Source organism: Protopterus annectens, chromosome 2.part1 (genome assembly GCF_019279795.1).
Source record: "Protopterus annectens isolate FY-2018-M chromosome 2.part1, PAN1.0, whole genome shotgun sequence".
Taxonomy (NCBI): Eukaryota; Metazoa; Chordata; order Ceratodontiformes; family Protopteridae; genus Protopterus; species Protopterus annectens.
Window position 1 is genome coordinate 1,340,600,403 of NC_056729.1, and position 19,833 is coordinate 1,340,620,235.

At 41.9% G+C, this 19,833-nt stretch overlaps 1 protein-coding gene across 1 annotated transcript in view; it reads left to right on the plus strand.

Annotated features, from left to right (window-relative positions):
- Window positions 1-19,833, plus strand: part of ACOX3 (acyl-CoA oxidase 3, pristanoyl) — a 1,839,061-nt gene that overhangs the window by 445,405 nt on the left and 1,373,823 nt on the right. The window lies entirely within an intron of this gene.

Consider the following 19,833-nt stretch of genomic DNA (forward strand, 5'->3'; position numbering starts at 1 on the left):
CATAGGCCTTTAGCCATACCTCCTGTTTTAGACATTGTGGATGATGTGTTTACGGAGTCAAGCTTGACTCCAGACTCCTTATCTCTGGCTCCTAGCAAGCCAGACACATATTACAGGGTTCCTGACTCACACAAATTTTTATTTAGAAACCCTGCTACTGACCCTGAAACTATTTCACAGGGTCCAAAAGGTGTTAAGGCCTCAACAGCAAAAAATGCTACCCCCTCTGACAGAGATTCCAGGGCACTGGATAGATGGGGAAAGAAGCTTTATACATCTGCAACCTTGGCAATTAGGGCCTTAAACTGCCAGTTTCATATGCTCAAGTATCAACAACATGTTATGGGATTACTGAAACAGAAAATAATGTTGATTTCTGAATGTGCAGAAAATAAAGAATTGCAGGAGTTATTGCATGCAGCAGAACAAGTTGGAAAGCATACTTTGCAATGTGGTTTTGATTCCTTAGAGGCCTCCTGAGGGCCGCAGTTACTGGATCTGTGATCAGGAGGCATGCCTGGCTAAAAGAGTAAAATCTGCCTGATCATGTTAAAGCTAAATTGCTGGATGCAACTGTACAGCATGGTACTCTGTTTGGTATTAAGGTAGAAGAGGTTTTAAGGAAAATGGAAGACAAATCTAAGTCTATGCAAAGTGCAGCCACCAAGATTCAGTAGACACTGGCCTACAAAAAATTGGTCCTCTCCTGTGTCCGACAGAGCTCAATGGGGCAAATCCAGGCGCCCTAAAGGTTCTAGATACCAGTCACAGGATTCTTACAGGTCAAAGCAATGGGGTGCTTCTACCTCCAAATCTGGAGGAAAAAATCGCAACCGTACGGCAAACAGTCTCAATGACTTCCCTCTGTCATCACCAAGCACTTATCTTTTGGCAGCACCTTTGTGTGGAAAATTAGCACTTTATGCTCAAAATTGGTAGTTAATAACCCAGGACAAGTGGGTGCTAAACATAGTATCTCAGGGATACAGATTCCACTTCCACACTCTTCCAATTACAAAGGGTTGGCCAGATCTGCCAAAAAATCAATGGGCAGAGGCACAGAAACACGTTACGACCCTCATGGATATGGGGGCTATTCAGCCAGTACCAGAACAGGAAAAAGGAAAAGGGTTTTATTCAAGACTGTTCCTGGTACCCAGAAAAGACAAGGCCTGACACCCAATACTGGATTTATCAATTTTGAACACATACCTGGACATTCCAAAATTCAAAATGCTAACTTTGCAGCAGCTTCTGCCCATGCTGGGCAAGAACGCCTGGCTGGTGACATTAGACTTAAAAGAGGCATACCTGCTTTTCCCAATAAGGGAATCGTGCAGAAGATACTTCCGTTTCAAGGCTAGCTTTATGCATTACCAATTCTCTGCACTGCCCTTTGGCTTATCTACTGTGCCCAGGGTCTTTACAAAGTGCCTGGCACCAGTAATTGCATTTTGCAGACAAAGAAGTATACAAATCTATCCTTACTTGGGCGATTGCCTCATTCAAGCAGAGAACAAGGACATTCTTCTTCAGCATCTGGCGTTTGTGAAAAGGCTTCTAACATGCCTAGGGTACACAGTAAATGAAAATAAATCACAACTGGTACCCTCTCAAAAGAAAACATTCCTGGGTGCAAGCTTGAATACAACTGCCCAGATGGCTTTCCTCATGCCAGACAAACAAAGGCAACTGACTACTTACTTCAAACTGATGGCAACAAAAACCCAGTTATCTGCAAGACAGACTCTACAGGCTTTGGGATTCATGGTATCCTGCATTCTACTCATTCCATATGCAAGACTACTGTGTATGAGGAAAATATAGTGGTACCTAAAAAGTTTGTGGATTCAACATTGTCACAGTCTGGAAACAATGATTCCTCTCATTCCCTGCCTACAGCAGGAGTTTCTATGGTGGGCAAAGGCATGTCACCAAAACATGGGACTGCCTTTCACTCTACCCCCTGCCAGCCAAACCCTAACAACAGACGCATCAGATTATGCATGGGGGGCCCACCTGGTGGGAAGATGCATTCAGGGCATATAGACCGCAAAACAAATGCATCTGTATATCAACCAAAAAGAGATGTTAGCTGTTCAAAATGCCCTGACAGCCTTCAAGGACTTACTTCATCCAGGACAACTACTGATAAAGACGGACAACACCACGGTTATGTGGTACATAAACAAGCAGGGGGGCACGCACTCATACCTCCTTTGCAGACAAGCCATGGCACTGTGGGACACAGCTTTGACCTACCAAGTACATCTTCAAGCTCAATTCCTGCCAGGAAAGCAAAATACTCTGGCAGACGACTTAAGCAGAAACTGTATGGACCCTCATGAGTGGAAACTAGATCCACAAGTTTTCAGCATGATAACAAAGAAATGGGGGAGCCCGGACATAGACCTACTTGCTTCTCCTCGGAATTATCAACTGGACAAATTCTGCACAAGGACTTATCACAGACATGCATGGAAAGTGGATGCCTTATCCTTCAGTTGGAAAAACCTATCAGTTTACACCTACCCTCTTCTGCCTCTTCTTCCCAAGGTCCTACTAAAGGTCAGACAAGAAAAACCAAAGATGATACTAATTGCCCCGGACTGGCCCAGACAATACTGGTACCCAATCCTAAGGAATATGTCTCAATTCCCAGCTTGGTACTTGCCTCAGATACCTCACTTACTGTCTCAGCAAAACAATCAGATCCTGCACAATCAGCTCCAAACACTGAACCTGGCAGCATGGCTGATCATGTAGTTATTCAAACAACACCTCTCAGTAAATCTGTGATGGATGTCATTTTGGAAGCCAGAAGGCCTAGTACTAGAAAATCTTATGCTGATAAATGGAAGAGATTCTGTGCTTGAACCAAGCACAAGGAACTGACAGAGCAGAGCCAAATCTTCCTCAGATTTTACAATACTTGACTGAGATGCTTGACAAAGGCCTGTGTTTTTCATCAATAAAAATCCATGCCTCTGCCATCTCAGCTCATTACAACACAGAGCCACCAATCTTTTCTCATCCTTTGCTAAAGCAGTATCTTAGAGGGGCCAAAAATTTAAGGCCTTCCAGAAGATCACCAATTCCTTCCTGGGACCTCAATTATGTGTTGGAAAAGCTAACCCTGCCTCCATTTGAACCAGTTGCTACTGCAGATCTAAAGTTCTTATCATGGAAAACAGCTTTGCTCCTGGCAATTACTTCAGCAAGAAGAGTTTCAGAGCTACAGGCCCTCATGGCTGTGGAGCCTTTTATCATATTTTACCCAGGCAGGGTGTCCCTCAGGACCAATCCTTCCTTTATGCCTAAGGTGGTTTCCAGTGTGGCTCTTAATCAAGCTATTCATCTGCCAACGTTTTATCCAAATCCATAGAACAAGGGGGAGCGGATTCTGCATTCCTTGGACGTACACACACAACTAAGATTCTACTTGAGCAGGACTAAAGCTCTAAGAAAAACTGAGCAGCTACTAGTGGCATTTGCTGCAGGATCATAAGGAAAGGCTATTACAAAGCAGACTATTTCAAAGTGGATAAGCCACTGCATTCGTTTCTGCTACTTACACCATGGTAAACCGGTGCCCAAGGGCATTAGGTCTCATTTCACCAGGGCTACAGCTACATCAGAAGCCTTTCTCGGAGGGGTACCAACCAAAGACATTCTAGAGGCTGCTACTTGGAGTTCTGTTCACACTTTTACAAAGCATTATCATTTGCCTCTCTACTCTAAGTCCAGGGCAGGCTTTGCCACTGCAGTTCTGCAGGGCCTTATAGCCACCCCTAATGCAGTTTAGCTCCAGCCTCCCATCCATAGCTTTGGGATTCTACCCAAATGTAATGACTGCAACAGTGAAACACGAAGAACATAGTACAGTTGTGTACACTTACCATAAATGTAGATGTTTGAGTGTATTCACTGTTGCAGTCCAGGTTACCCGCCCGCCATCCCCCCTTTTATTCTGGTGTTTCTCTTTCCTTCACTATTTTCTACAGCCTTTGTGGTGTATTTGCTTGTAGATGAAGGTAAAGCTTATATTGTTGCATGTATATATAGTTTATATATATTTTTTTGCTACCCATTTGGGGGGCACCTGACATCTGGGGCAAGAAAAACTAAAGAAAATGGCGTTGGCTGCCTGTTTTATACCCCTGACGACCTGACGTCATGGAAGAGGAGACAGCAACTGACGCAGGACCCAAGACTTTGGAATTCAGGCCGACTGAGGGCAACCTGCCAGCAGATTACCCAAATGTAATGACTGCAACAATGAATACACTCGAACATCTACATTTATGGTAAGTGTACACAACTGTACTTTTCCTTACTTTAATTGCTTTAATTACTTCTTCTGATAAATGTTTCCATGGATTTACATAATAATATTGCTTTATCACATTTTTATGACACATCCTTCTTTCTCTGTATCATCAGTTTTTATTTTTCATGTTAATGTTTTTTCTTAATAATTTTAAATTTTTTTCATTTGCATATTAATTTTGTCTTTTTCTTGATCTCATCATCTTACAGAAAAAATTGTACTTATATTTAAATATTCTCACTATTAATTTCTCTTTATATTTAAATATTCTCATTATTACTTTCTCATTATTTTCCTTTACTCACTTTAATACTCTTCACAAATTTAAAGAAGCAAAATAAATAGCTGTATTAGTAACCCCAGTCCCCCTTCATCTTCAGTCATATACTACACATCTCTTTTCACTGGGTTTAATCTTGAACCCCATATGAAAGAACACCAATTGCACAATTTCCTTTTCATATTTTTCTGGGATCCTATAAACATTTGACATTTGTGCTGATCTGATGTTGCCATTTTCAGTCGTTCCTCAACCTTTGGGTTTGGATCGTAACCTTGGATCTGACTCTGCTACTTTTTTATAGCTTAGGATCTGACTCTTGAGCTCCTGTATACCCATCATGCCCCTGTCCTTCAGATTACCTCAGATCTCATTTGTCGTGCTTCTAGCAAGCTGGGATTTTTCTCTTGTGAGTGATTTAAATCGGACTTTATTAATTTCTAGCTCTTATTTGTAGTATGTCACTCTTCCATACCCTTCTATAAGCTTTTATTATGTTTGGGTTACTCTGTTTAGGTTTTTAGTTCCTTTTGTACCTTGGGGTATTTCTCCTCCTATGATTGTTGGTAGTTTCTTTTCCTGTATCCCTTCTTTATTTATTTTTTATTTTTTTTTATTTTACATTTGTTTACCGGGAAAGTCCGACTGGAACATGGTCCGTTTACAGTGGATGCCCGGGGAGAAAAGCTCCATAACATTACAGTACAAATACAACAAATGACAAAAAAATTTCTGTACAGAGGCATATATACAATCAGAGCTCCAATTCCTTATATGACAACACATAATCCATGAATGACAGAAAATTTCAATACAGTGGCATATATACAATCAAGGAGATTTTTCGTACCTTAGTCTGATTTGAGCAAGCTTGGTATATAGATAACAAAAACTTTGAATTCCCTATTGTTGGTACAAAGCATAAAAATGAAGGAAGGGACTCTGGAAAATAATGCTATTTGGGAGATATGTCATAGCGTGAGAAATAGTTTGTAGGATAGTAGTTTCTGATAGGGAGTAAGTATTTGAGTAGTACAGAATAGTTGAGGTAAGCAGTGAGGCGATGAGGGGTGGCAAGTTAGGAGGAGAGCAGAAAAGATTTATGTGATACAGGACAGAGCCATGATTGCAACAAATGTGACTTTAGTGATGTCTTGAAAAGTGAGATGGATGGTGCAGAGGAGATACTTTGGGGGAGGTTATTCCATTCCCTAGCAATGGTGTGGGAGAACATACTTTTCCCTGCAGTGTTATTGGCTTTGGTTATGCAGAGCAGGGTTTTGTGGATGAGCATAGAGGGTGATTTGCAGAATATTGGTTTAGAAGTTGGTTTAGGGCTGGTGTTTTCTGAGGGTTCCTTATATTGAAGGTGAGGACTAATTGGTGGTAGCTAATTAGCTGAGGAAGTTTTAACCACAGTAGTTGCTTCAGGGCAAGACAGTGATGACTTCTAAAAGTGGAGTTGTTAGCGAATTTTGCAATTTTATTGTAACATGACTCTAGTTTGTTTAGGTCTGTTTTCCTGATATGAATTAGGATTGGTGATGCATACATTAGGGTAGACAAGAGGTGGGTGTGAGCCAAGGAGATTCTAGCTTGGTCCGATAGGAACTGTTTCTGTTTGTATAGGGTTCCTAGTTTCTTATGTACCCTTGTGATGGTTTGTGAGATATAGACATTAAAGTTTAGATTGTTATCTATTTCAACCCCGAGCAGCTTAGTGTGAGGGGAGGGGGAGATTGTGGTCGCATTTTTGGAGGTGATAGTGAAGGTATGAGGTGTGGATTTGGATTTATTGGGGGTTAAAAGGAGTAATTTGGTCTTGTTGGGGTTTAGAATTAGTTGGATATCGGTAATCCATTGGTCCATGGAGCAGAAGGATTCTTGAATGAGCTTTTGAAGAGTGGTTATGGATGGGGCTGAGCAGATTAGGGTGGAGTCATCTGCGTACTGTATAAGTGATGCATGCCAGGTGGAAGCATGTAGTTTATTAGTGAAAATGGTGAATAGTAGAGGACCCAGTATTGATCCTTGTGGGACACCTGTAGTAGTTGGTAATAGAGGAGATAGTGTACTCTGCCATTTAACAAATTGTTTTCTGTCAGTAAGATAGCTTCTAAACCATGAAGTAGTAGAGGGGGCGAAGGATGAGGATGGCAGAGTGTCTAAGAGTAGGTTATGGGAGACCATATCAAATGCTTTTGATAGATCTAGGAATATGGCTGAGACAAATTTGTTGTTGTTTCTTAGATGGTTAATCTGATTGGTAAAGGAGAGTAGAGCAGTGGTTGTGCTATGGTTTGGGTGGAAACCATGCTGTGTGGGGGAGAGGAGGTTATGTGAGGATAAGAAGTGCATTACCTGGGTGTGAATACATTTCTCCAGAAGCTTGGAAAGAGGGGACAAGATAGCAATTGGCCGGTAGTTTGATAGTTCTGAGTTTCTGCCTTTGTGAAAGGGAATTATATGTGACACTTTCCATAGATGGGGTATGTAGGTTTCTTGAATAGATCAGTTTATAAGAATTGAGACAGGGTAGGCTAGTGATTCTGCAGCTAATTTTAGAAAATTTGTGGGTAAACCATCTGCTGTGAGTGTGGTGGGTTTTAGTTTAGAGAGTAGCTTTTTAACTGAAGACGTTGGTACAGATGAGTGTATGAAGATGGGTATGTTAGTTTGTTCTGCAGTTGGGGTGGGTATGTTGGTTTGTTCTACAGTTGGGGTGGTTTTAGTGTTATTTTTGGATAGTTGGATAGATAGTGTGAGAATAGATTCTATGAAGTGATGGTTGAATTCTGAAGCTGTGCTATCATTATCAGAGTTGTTGGGAGATGAGGTGGTGGTTTTGCCTGGTTTTAGAAGGGTATTGATGACTCGCCAGAACTTTTGGGGGTTTCTAGAGTGCTTGTTTTGGATGTCTTAGAAGTAGTTCTTTTTATCTACTTTTGTTTCGGTTTTGACATTATTTCGTAGTTCTTGATATTTCTGTCTGTCCTGGATGGTGTTATTCTTTTTCCAGTTTTTCCAGGCATTGTCTCTGGCTTTTATTAAGGCTTTTGTTGTCCTATTTAGCCATGGGGCATAGTTAACTTTAGTCCTGAGTTTCCTGATGGGAGCTAGTGTATTTAGTACATTCATAAAAGTACTATTAAAAAAAATCAACTGACTGGGCTAAAGGTAAAGTTTTTAGTGGATTCCAGTCCTGTTGCTGAAGCATACTGTTAAGAGTTTGTGGATTAACTTTGTACTCATCCCTAGTCTCCTTGAATAGCATATGTTTGGGTATTTTTGCCTGTTTACAAAGGAGGAACATGAGGCAGTGGTCACTCAATGTATCAGGTAATCAGCCAGCATGATCATTTTCTGTGGGGATATTAACTAGTGTCCAATCAAGAATGGAGGTTATATCGGATTTTTTGTCTACTCTGGTGGGTTCTTGGATTAGTTGTGAGAATCCAAATAAGTTAATATGGTTTGAGGGGTTGTTGGAGTTGCAGGCTAGCCAGTCTAAGTTTAGGTTGCCTAGCAGGATGGTTTCTTGGGGTAGGTTGATTGTGGCCCATTGTAGCATCTCTTCTATTATAGGGGAGTTATTTCCTGGAGGATTATAACTACAGAGGATGTTGATAGCAGGATGGTTTCTTGGGGTAGGTTGATTGTGGCCCATTGTAGTATCTCTCCTATTATATGTGAGTTATTTCCTGGAGGAATATAACTGCAGAGGATGTTGCTAGCAGGATGGTTTCTTGGGGTAGGTTGGTTGTGGCCCATTGTAGTATCTCTTCCATTATAGGTGAATTATTTCCTGGAGGAATATAACTGCAGAGGATGTTGATAGCAGGATGGTTTCTTGGGGTAGGTTGGTTGTGGCCCATTGTAGTATCTCTTCCATTATAGGTGAGTTAGTTCCTGGATGAATATAACTACAGAGGATGTTGATAGCAGGATGGTTTCTTGGGGTAGGTTGATTGTGGCCCATTGTAGTATCTCTTCCATTATAGGTGAGTTATTTCCTGGATGAATATAACTACAGAGGATGTTGATATCAGGATGGTTTCTTGGGGTAGGTTGATTGCGGCCCATTGTAGTATCTCTTCTATTATAGGTGAGTTAGTTCCTCGAGGAATGTAACTACATAGGATGTTGATATCAGGATGGTTTCTTGGGGTAGGTTGATTGCGGCCCGTTGTAGTATCCCTTCTATTATAGGTGAGTTATTTCCTGGAGGAATATAACTGCAGAGGATGTTGATATCAGGATGGTTTCTTGGGGTAGGTTGATTGTGGCCCATTGTAGTATCTCTTCTATTATAGGTGAGTTATTTCCTGGAGGAATATAACTGCAGAGGATGTTGATAGCAGGATGGTTTCTTGGGGTAGGTTGATTGCGGCCTATTGTAGCATCTCTTCTATTATAGGTGAGTTATTTCCTGGAGGAATATTACTACAGAGGATGTTGATAGCAGGATGGTTTCTTGGGGTAGGTTGATTGTGGCCCATTGTAGTATCTCCTCTATTATAGGTGAGTTATTTCCTGGAGGAATATAACTGCAGAGGATGTTGATAGCAGGATGGTTTCTTGGGGTAGGTTGATTGTGGCCCATTGTAGTATCTCTTCCATTATAGGTGAGTTATTTCCTGGATGAATATAACTACAGAGGATGTTGATATCAGGATGGTTTCTTGGGGTAGGTTGATTGCGGCCCATTGTAGTATCTCTTCTATTATAGGTGAGTTAGTTCCTCGAGGAATGTAACTACATAGGATGTTGATATCAGGATGGTTTCTTGGGGTAGGTTGATTGCGGCCCGTTGTAGTATCCCTTCTATTATAGGTGAGTTATTTCCTGGAGGAATATAACTGCAGAGGATGTTGATATCAGGATGGTTTCTTGGGGTAGGTTGATTGTGGCCCATTGTAGTATCTCTTCTATTATAGGTGAGTTATTTCCTGGAGGAATATAACTGCAGAGGATGTTGATAGCAGGATGGTTTCCTGGGGTAGGTTGATTGTGGCCCATTGTAGTATCTCTTCTATTATAGGTGAGTTATTTCCTGGAGGAATATAACTACAGAGGATGTTGATAGCAGGATGGTTTCTTGGGGTAGGTTGATTGTGGCCCATTGTAGTATCTCCTCTATTATAGGTGAGTTATTTCCTGGAGGAATATAACTACAGAGGATGTTGATTCTCTTTTTGTTTTTAAGGGACATAATGGAGTCTAATGGCTCCACATTCTGGAATTTGGGAAGTGGGGCCTTTAGTGGTTGGAGGTTGAGTGTATTTTTAAATAAGATTGCAACTCCACCTCCCTTTTTGGTACCTCTATCTTGCTTTAGGATGTTGTAGCCTGGGGGAAGAATTTCTTCGTTTTGTGTGGCAGGTTTTGGCCAAGTCTCTGTAACGGTTAGTATTTCTGGGGAGTAGTGGGATATAGTCATGTAGTTTGTTGGATATGCTACGTGTGTCTATATTGATAATAAGTAGATCTGACTTGTGTTTCTGGGATAGGATTGGGTTGCTTGACTAGTAGCCATTTTCTGAGGAATAGTGTGAATTTTATTGCATAGGCTATATCTGTGTGCTTTTTGGGTACTGTTAGCCTTTGGCGAGGTAGTGTGGTTGCTGTTTTGTGTATGTAGAGTAATGAGTTGTTAAAAAGTGTGGTTCATATTACTATATTTGTGTGAGGTTGTGTGTGTGTGTGTGTGTGTGTGTGTGTGTGTGTGTGTGTGTGTGTGTGTGTGTGTGTGTGTGTGTGTGTGTGTGTATGTGGTAGGTAGTGTTTGTTGGTATGTTTAGAGTGTATCGATGTGGTGTAAGCTAGAGTAGTGAGAGTTAGTAGTAGTAGTAGTCCAAGTATGCCTTGCATAGTGTGGGTGGGATGTACAGAGGAGGTTGTTGTGAAGTGGAGAGTGTGGTGTGGGAGTGGATCTGATGACTGAGGGATGGTAATAGGCTGTTGTGGAGGGGGTGAGGATATATAGGCTATAAGTGTAGGAGTACTAGGGGTGGGTGAGATTTGGGAGCAGGGAGGGAGCGGAGTGAGCCCGAAGGGCAAACGTAGCGGACTAGAGCAAGAGAACCTAAAGCTGCAGAAAGAGAACCTAAAGCTGCAGAAACCATCAGTAACAGCTAGAGATGGACTGAGCAAAGAAGGTAGCTTAGCCTAAAGATAGGGTAAGGTAGGATTCAATAATAATTAATCTGTGGTTAGCTTCCGTAGGAGGGAGTGGGAGGTGGGAACTATAGAATGGGGAGTATGCTTTAACTAAAACTTCCACCCAGCTATGGTAAGAAGGGTAGATCAGTAGAGTACGTACCTATCGAGTGGCCGACTTCATTAAAGCTCCCCAAGTTAGAAGATGAATGGAGCTCAGTGCAGCTGTGCTCACCTCACAACGATGGTCACAAGTTAAGAGAAAAAATTATTAAAAACAAATTCAATGACATTCACCTAATACTCTATCCTACTGGAAGGCTTGCATTTACAGGTTGAGAATTCCCAGGGCTGATTTGAGCTGTAGATGAAAATTGCTTCAGAAGCGAAGGCGGTGGTTGTATTGGTGGGGATGCAATCTCGAGGCTTGTGGATGGCCCAAGCAAACTAATACTCTATCCTACTTGGAAGGCTTGTGTTTACAGGTTGAGAATTCCCAGGGCTGATTTGAGCTGTAACTGAAAATTGCTTCAGAACTGAAGGTGGTGGTGGTGGTGGGGGGACGATGCAATCCCGAGGCTTGTGGGTGGCCCGAGCAAACTAATATGGTGGGGGGGGGGGGCAATCCCAAGGCTTGTGGATGGCCCAAGCAAAAGTGAGCACAGACAGCAGACTAAGGGAAGCTCCATTAGGTTGGACTATACTACTTTTTTCCCTTTAAACTTTGTTTTTGTTGTTGTTAAACTCTAATTATTAACTCTGATTATGGCTGATAAACCTGACAAGCCTGTTGGGTTCAAAAAATGCACTTTGAGCACAAGCTTCCTCAGTCTGATGCCCACAGGGAGTTTGTTTACTATCTAGGCCCCAATCATTTGGATGAAACTTGTGAGATTTCTTCTGGTTTCAATGCCCTTGTTCTTGTGGAACACCAAAACTAGTTAACTCTAAGGGTTTTCTTCCTCAGCCTGCTTCTGTTGCTGGTCCATCCCGAGAATCATGGGCTCAAACCCCTACAAGAAAGTGTGAGGAACCCAAGGAGTACAGAAAACGCTCTCCTGCCCGGTCTCTGCAGAAAAAGGCTACTTCAGAGCCACCAGCTAAGACTCTGAAACTGTTGGATCCAAGGAGCTAAACACCTAGTCCCTCCCTGGAGGGCGTATCTCCTACTGTGAGGTCTCCCTTTTTCCAAGGAACTCTGAAGAAGTGTTCAAGAACACGCTTCTTGTCATCCTCTGTCACATCTTCCCAGAGCCTTTCTGAAGCGAGGTGGAGAGGATGATGAGGAAATTGCTCAGGGTGCAGATACAGATGGGAGTTTTGCCTGCTCCATCCCTCACCAGATCCATGAGCCATCCTACCTTTGTGTCTTTGATTTCTCCTTCTCCGATCCAACCTCCCATTTTGGAGCCCTTAGATCTGGAGGTATCCAGAGTCAACACATTGGACCTGATGGCCCTTCCTTCTTCAGCTGCAAAGATATCTCTGATCTGATTTGCTCCAACCTTCTTAGAGCACAGCGTATCTCGGAGCATCCGTGTCAGATCAGAGGGAATGTCCTCGACTGAAGTTTTCAGAGCAGTCAGTTTTTCTTGAAGCCTGAGCACATGACAGCTCAGTTCCTACTCCCCCTTCAAGGCGGGGGTTCTGTGAGGGTTTGGAGTTGTCTGCTCCTAGAGCTTCAGTTCAAGAGAGATTGCTTTTAGACTCTCTGGGTCTTTTTGCATTTGAAGTGGTGGGGAGGGTATTCTCCCAGCCAAGAATTACTTTGAATCTGCATCCTTCGGACCCTATTCCTTTTCTAACTTCTGCACCTGATCCTGTTTATCCTTCATTTTAGGGACAGCCAGACCGTAAAGGCCTTCAAGCAGCTCCATCTATGGAGCACCCTGTCTCTTCCAACACCTCCCTGGAACATCCCACGCAATAGGTACCTTGGAAGAGACTATGTGAGAGGAGGCACTTGGCTTTCCCTCAGGAATCACTGACTGAAGACATGGACTATTATAAAGGGGAAGGGTTCCCAAGATCTCCACCAGATGATGTCTCCTTTGAAGACATCCTTGAAGTCCTGCGCTAAAGAGGTGGTTGATCTTCCCAGAGCCTTCCTCAGAGGAGTCTGTATTTTGGAGGCCTTCGGGTCTGTCCCATCTACATCTTAGGTGTCTCCCCTGCAGATGACCTTATCAATCTTATCTCCTGCAGGGCATGGAGGGAGCCAGACACTGTGGTGCCCATTCCAAAGAGAGCTGATAAGATCCTTGGTGCTCGGTCCGATAGGGCAGCACTGGACTAAAGGTTCCCTGGTAGATGCCATGGTTGTTGCAGCAGCCACTAAAAAGGAGCTGGCCAAACAGAGCTCCTCTGTCCATCCCCCTAACCGAGAGTGTAGAACTTTGGACAGATTTGGGAAGCAGGTATACACTTCAGCATCATTCGCATTGCGATCACTGAATTACCTGGCACATTTCCCCAGACTACAGTGAAACTTAATTAAGGAACTCTCTAGCTTTGCCCCAGGGTCCATGTCTGCAGAGGAGCAGAAAACCTTTTCCTCCAGATTGGCCACCCTACAGTCTTATCTCTAATGCATCCATGACACTAATCTCACTTGCTGCAGAGGGCATCACAAGGGCGGCCAGTTCAGGCATTGCTCTAAGGCATCATGCCTGGGTGTGGCTCTTTGACTTCACGGAACCTTTCCAGGTGTCCTTCATCAATGCTGCTTTTGATGGATCATCATTGTTTGGCCTCACTGTTAAAAAGATGCTCTCCCATAGTGAGAAGGAGAAAGACCTTGTCTGCCACTGGAATCTGTTTTTCTACCTCACAAATACCATTCTCCAGGAACCAGCATGGTGGTAAACAATTGTGGTTCAAAAAGTCTCAAGGTCTTTTTTAGGAATCAAAGGGAGATTTTTTCCCCCAGAGGCAGTGGGGAAAATAACTATAATGGTAGATGCTACCCTCATGGCAGAAAGGGGTCCACAAAAATCAAGGATAATGAGATTCCTTCTCAGATAGGTCATTTCATTGTTCCTGAGAGGTTGCTCGACTGTCCCTCTGTGGAGGCAGTTGGGGGGGGTGCTTATCCTTGCACCCAGACACCTGGTTAGCCATCACAAACAATTGTTTGGTGCAAAGGATCATATCTAGAGGATATTCCATTCCATTTTTCCAAAGACCAGAATTAAGGAAAACTCTCCCCATTGTTCCACCCAATCAAAGAGAGGAAGCAACATTATAAATTGCAAAACCATTAGAAAAAGGAGTCATCCAGGAGGTCCCACCAGACCAAGTTGGGTCTGGAATTTACCCAAGGTTCTTTTTAGTGCCAAAAAAGACAGGGGACCTAAGGCCAATCTAGGACCTAACCCTACTAAACAAATCAGTAGACAATGTGAAGTTCTGGATGGTCATGGTTTAGTCCATTCTACCTCTGTTATTAGTGCTCCATCGACCTTCAGGAAGTAAAATATCACATCAGAATGAACAGGTGCTCCAGAAAGTGTTTCTGTTTCCAGCTGGGGGGGGCTGTCATTATCAGTTCAGGGTATTGTCTTTTGTTCTCACCACAGACCCCAGGGTGTTTACCAAATGCATGGTGGTAGTAACATCTCACTTGAGACTGCATGGATTCAACGTGTTTCCTTGTCTAGATGACTGGCTCCTGACCACACCAACCAGGCATCTACTAGTACAAGCCAGGGACTATCTACTACATTTAGCCCTTACCTTTGGCATCATGATCAACATGCAGAAATCTCACTTACAACCTGTACAATTGATAGACTTTATAGCAGCACATCTAGACACATCTAGTTGCCTCCAGAGAGCATTTACACTTTAAGGTCACATATCAAACAAATTCTAGCCATCCCAATACCCCCTGCAAGCCTAGTCCTCAGAGCATTAGGTTCGACGGATGCTATGATAACCTTGTTTCCAACAGTATGCTTAATTGAGAGTACTTCAGTGGACTCTGGTGGTTTAATGATCCTTTCATTTTTACCCACTGAATCACCCTATTAGCTTGTCCCAAGTGTACAAAGACTCACTTCTATGGTGGCTCCAATTGGAAGAAATCAAGCAGGGATGACCTTTTGTTCTTCCTCCCCCCAATGCCACAATGACAATGGATGCTTTTCAGCTGGGGTGGGGGCATTACCTGGCTCAGACATTCCAATTCACGTGGTCAGCACAAGAGACTAATATACGTATCAATACCCTGGAGATGAGAGCGATGCTTCTAGTGTTGAAAGCATTTCAGAGACTTCTACTTCTAGGAATAATTGCTATATAAATGGACACTATCTGTGGTATGGTACATCAACAAACAGGGAGGAACCAGATCTTAATCCCTATGTCAAAAAGCAGTGAGGGTTTGGCAATGGATGTCATCTTCCAACTGCTTCCTGATTGCAATGCACATTCCAGAGAAATCCAACATTCTGGCAGACAGGCTCAGCAGAGTTATTCTGATGCCTCACAAGTGGTCTCTAAATCAGTTGCAAACACAGTTTTCCACAGGTAGGGTCAACGTTGCTGCATTCTCTTTGCTTCACCCCTCAATAACAAATGCAGCAGGTTCTTTGCTCTTATCCCTCCTCAGGGACAGTCACTGAAAGATGCGCTAGTCCATGTCTGGCCCCCGGTCTTCTTGTGCCTACCCTCCCCTACCCCTCATACCCAAATTTCTTCAGAAAACTGAGAGGTTAAAGAGCAAACATGATCCTTCATTGCTCCCTTCTGCCCTCAACAAATTTGTTTCCCCTTTCTTTTTTCTCACATAGTATGCACTCTGTGAATGGTGAGTGGTGAAAATACATCCAGATCTTCTGTCCCACCAATCAGGGCAGCTTCACCCACATCTTCCAGGATTGAAACTGAATGTATGGTTTCTATAATTCCGGTGATGGCTAGAAAATACCAGTCTTTCTTCACTGGTTCAAAGGATTTTAATGTCTTCACATAAAGGCTCTATTAGAAAAAAATTATAAAAGTAAATGGAAGAGATTTTCTATATGGGCTCTCCAAAAATATTTAGATCCTTTTACAGCCCCATTCCTGCAGTTTTTGGATTTTCTTGCTTCAGTTTTCCAAAGTGGAGCAAGTTTTTCTACTGTTAAGGTGCAACTGGCCACTATCTCATATTATCACACTGGGGACAATTCATCTTCTCTGGCTTCATCTAAACTGTGTAAGACCTTTCTCAGGGGTACCTTTTTACTTAGACTGCCTGTAAAGGATCCCAGTCCTCCTTGAGACATAACCATGATATCACAAGCTCTTGTCCTACCTCCTTTCGACCCTTCAGCCAAGATAAACTTGAAATTTCTGTCCTGGATAACTGTCTTTTTAGTGCCATCACATTGGCTAAAGGGGTATCTGAATTACAAGCTTTATCAGTCAAACCTCCCTAAGATAGATTGACCAAGTTAAAACTCCAAAGGACACACCACGAGAAGTGAGAATAAAACACTGTCTTTTATTCCATACAGCACATAAAACAAGAAAAAGATGAGCGCTTTTGCGTGCGCTGTGCACGCTTCATCAGATCTAATTAAACAACAAATACAACTTTTCTTAAATAATAAATGACAACCAATAAAAAGCACACTTCAATTTGAACAACGTGATTCAATTAAAATAATAGCTAATTTATCAATTAGCAATTTACAATGTCCCTATAAGAAATGTATTGTGTAGCCTAATACTTCAGCTCAACCAGAACTCTGGTATATTACAATTTCACCTAAAGAGCTAAAACTATAATGGATACACATTGATTTATTGCAGTCATTCAACTTACGTGCCTTAATTCAATACCAATAAAACACTCATTCCATAAGGGTCATTTGTTATTATTTAAGAAAAGTTGTATTTGTTGTTTAATTAGATCTGATGAAGCGTGCACAGCGCACGCGAAAGCGCTCATCTTTTTCTTGTTTTATGTGCTGTATGGAATAAAAGACAGTGTTTTATTCTCACTTCTCATGGTGTGTCCTTTGGAGTTTTAACTTGGTTATTGGCTGCTGCTTTGTTTTGCCCGAGGATACTTTGGAGAACAGTAGTATTACAACACGTTTAAGATAGATTGACCTTATGTACTAATCCTTCCTTTTTGCATAAAGTTGCCTCCAAAACCAATATGAATCGGGTCATTAACCTGCCAGGGTTTTTCCCCAATTTCTAGAACAGGGGTGAATACACTTTTCACTTACTAGATGTACATAGACAGCTGCGTTTCTATTTGGACAAAACAAAATCTTTCTGAAAAACTGATAGCTTTTTGTCTCCTCCAGTGTTAGAAAGGGAAGGCCAGTGTCCAAACTCACTTTGTCTAAATGGATCTCATGTGTATCCTTGCTAAAGGAATACCTTTACCTGGTCATGTTAAAGCTCATTCTACTGGATCCATGTCTACATCTAAAGCCTTTTGGTCCAGAGTTCTGATAGAGGATATTTGTGCAGCTGCTACTTAGTTGAACTCCCATACCTTTGTCACACATTACAAGTTAGTAGATATTGTGTCTAAAGGTAGGGCTGCTTTTGGCTCCGCAGTGCTTTGGAATATCCTTCCATGAGGGCCACCCGGGGTTACTGTAGCTGGGGACTCTGTCCCACATGTTGAGAAATGAATAAAAATGACAAAATCAGATAAAGAAGTTATGTACTGAACATAATGTTCCATCTGTGTTGTCCATTTTCATTCTTCCTCAGCCCCCCCCCCCTCCAACCCCCTGTCCTTTCTGAGAAGATTTGTGGAGGTGTTCTAGGAACTGCTGTTCTTTTTCAGCTCCTGGTTCCATCTGCTTCCTGTCTTCTGATAGTTCTCTATCTATCCCTTATGCATTTGTTTATATAGCTGCAGCAAACTCGATCTGAGGTAGTTTGGAAGACAGGGGCATTATGGGTAAGGGAGGAGCTCGAGAGTCAGATCCTAAGCTGTAAAGTGGCCGAGTCGGATCCAAAGTTCAGATCCGAACCCACAGGTTGAGGAAGAATGAAAATGGACAACACAGATGGAATGTTATGGTTAAGTACTTAACTTCTTTTTTTCCCATTAATACAGAATTGAGCAGATGCAACTTTTTCTTGATTGCTACTATATACATCCTTCATATTTCTTTAATTTCTTTAATCAAACCCTCCAGTTGTATCATAACTACATTATTTTCCCAAATTTTATCCCTAGCAAAGACACTTCATTCATTAAAAAAATGCAGTTTTCGCCACAACACCCAAACCCTTGCTGTTACGTTAGTCAAGGTCATTCCCATTTCCTTTAAACATCCATTCAGACAAACTAACACTTCCCTCATCCATATTTTGTTCTCAGTAGTTATAACCATCATCTGCATATGTCAAAATTACTGGAGTCACCACCTCTTAGCATCCCATATCTAGCATCTTTCATTTCATAAGGTACTTCATTCATTATTGGATTCATTGCCAATGCAAACAGTATTCCATTCACAGGACATTCTTGTCTTATATCACATTTCACACACATTTCTTTACTCAGCCATCCGTTCGCTAACATTCTCACTCTGTTATTCTGATATGCTGACATACACACTCTCCTAATTCCATTACCAATTTGATTCTTCTCCATGACATCCCACAAAGCATCATGTCCTGCTGTATCAAATGCATTGCTAACTTTACCAATTTTCACATCCTCTCTTTTAACTTGTATCATCCACAGTTCCTGTCACAACTAATAACAGTTCTTGACACTCCTCCCAATATGTACCATATATACTTTCTTCCATAATATCCCTCATCCTTCCTTCTATTCTCCTCTGTATAACTCTCATAAAACTGTTATAATCTGTACTATTTATGTGATGGGTCTCTAATTTTTGTTTCAATCTTCTCATCGTTCTTCCATGTAAATTTTAATATCCCACTACATAACTCTTCTTATATAAACCCTTCCTTCAACCATTCTTCCAGTACATTTTCAAAATACTCTCTTTGCCAGTCCATTAATATCTTGTTTGTGTTATACCCTGTACTATCTGGGCCTGATACTGAATCAGCATTTACTTTTGTAAGTACTTCATCCAGTTCATTAATAGCAATTCTTTTTTTCAAAATCATCCTTCACTCATTCTGATCCCTTCTTTTTACTGTTATGTATGTTTTCCACATGCTGTACTACACTACTTATAATTTGCTCTTCTCTTCTTTTTACTTCCTCTTTTACATTTTTCATTTCCCTCATTATACTGATATCCTTGTCTACTCTTTTATCAAAATATACAAATACTTCCTTCCTTCCTTTTCCCTTGTAAATAATTACTCTGTCTAAACAGTAATGCCTTAATTTTCTCTCAATTTCTTTTATGTATTTCTTTTTCCATATCATAATACTCCTGTATTATTTTGTAATTTCTCTCATAAATTTCTATACCTATTCATATGATCATAGAAAGTTACTAGGCTATTGGCCCTGAGGTCTTTATAAGCCTAGCCAAGAGTTTAGCCCATGTTTAGACAAGTCAACACCCAAAGCCCCCATCCAGCAGGGACACAGGTGGAATCCCAGGGGGTTATTTTCTTTTTCCCATCCAGTTATCCAGGTTGCGCTTGAAAAGGGATAATGAGGTACTCTGCTTGACATGGAGATGGAGTCTATTCCACAGATGGAGAGTCTCTGGGACACAAATCTGTCCCACCAACAAGTTCTATTGATGTTACATATCAGCTTGAGGTTGCTCGTGCAGTTTACTTGAGTGAAGCTTGACTTGCGGATTTGCAGCAGTCCCATCAAGGCAGGGTCTGTGATTGCTTTGTATGCCAGACAGAGGTCACCTGTAAGGAGTCTGTATGAAACTGAGTAGAGGGACAGGGCTTTTAGCCTATCTGTGTAGGGTAGTTGTTTGAGGCCCTGGATTTTTCTGGTGAAGAACCTCTGTGGTCTCTCCAGCTGCTGCATGTGCTTTGCGAGGTACATTCCAAAGGGGGTGTTCTACTCAATAATTGGCCTTATAAGGGCAGAATACAGGGTAGTTATGACCTCCTTGTCCCTGGATAAGATACCTTTACTTATGAG